At 43.0% G+C, this 803-nt stretch overlaps 1 protein-coding gene across 1 annotated transcript in view; it reads left to right on the forward strand.

The window, feature by feature from the left end:
- The window catches only part of SLC37A3 (solute carrier family 37 member 3), a 36,197-nt gene that overhangs the window by 1,883 nt on the left and 33,511 nt on the right, over positions 1-803 (forward strand). The gene's annotated exons all lie outside the window — the stretch shown is intronic.

Consider the following 803-nt stretch of genomic DNA (forward strand, 5'->3'; position numbering starts at 1 on the left):
GTAGGGAATATCCATTTGTGAGGGGTGGGAGGAAGCAGTAGTATGAGGAAATGCAGGACCCAAAGAAAAAGCTACTGTTCTGGCCAGTGTTCGTCAGTGGTTGGAGCGTCAGTTCTCCCTAAGGGTTGTGGGTTCGATTCCCGGTCAAGGACACAGTACCTAGATTTTGGGTTCCCTCTCCACCACTGGTCGTGATATGCGGGAGGCAACCAGTCGATGTGTCTCTCTCACATGGATGTTTCTCTTCCTTGCCTCTCCTCCCTTCCACTCTCTCTGAAAAGCAATGGAAAAATATCTTCTTGTGAGGATTAACAAATAAAAAATAAAAAAACAAAAAGCTACTGAATGGCTAGCGCAATGAGCAGTCAGTGTTTGTTAAAGACTTAAAAATTTTTTACAGAACTGCAACCATAATTTATTATTTTTATCTATTTATTTTAAAATATATTTTTATTGATTTCAGAGAGGAAGGGAGAGATAGATAGAAACATCAATGATGAGAGAGAATCACTGATCGACTGCCTCCTGTATACCTCCTACGAGGGATGGGGCCCACAACCCAGGCATGTGCCTTGACTGGGAATCGAACCATGACCTCCTGGATCATAGGTTGATGCTCAACCACTGAGTCATACTGGCCGGGCCAGAACTGAACCATAATTTATTTATTTTTATTTTTATTTTTTTAAATGGTGTTACAAATGTTTCCTTATCCCCCCCACCCCCCATTAACCCTCAACCTCCCCCCGAAGGTACTACCTCTTTATTAGAGCTGGAGAAGCTGAGGCTCAGAGATGGTACAG

The sequence above is a fragment of the Myotis davidii genome, unplaced genomic scaffold (genome assembly GCF_000327345.1).
Source record: "Myotis davidii unplaced genomic scaffold, ASM32734v1 scaffold329, whole genome shotgun sequence".
Classification (NCBI taxonomy): Eukaryota; Metazoa; Chordata; class Mammalia; order Chiroptera; family Vespertilionidae; genus Myotis; species Myotis davidii.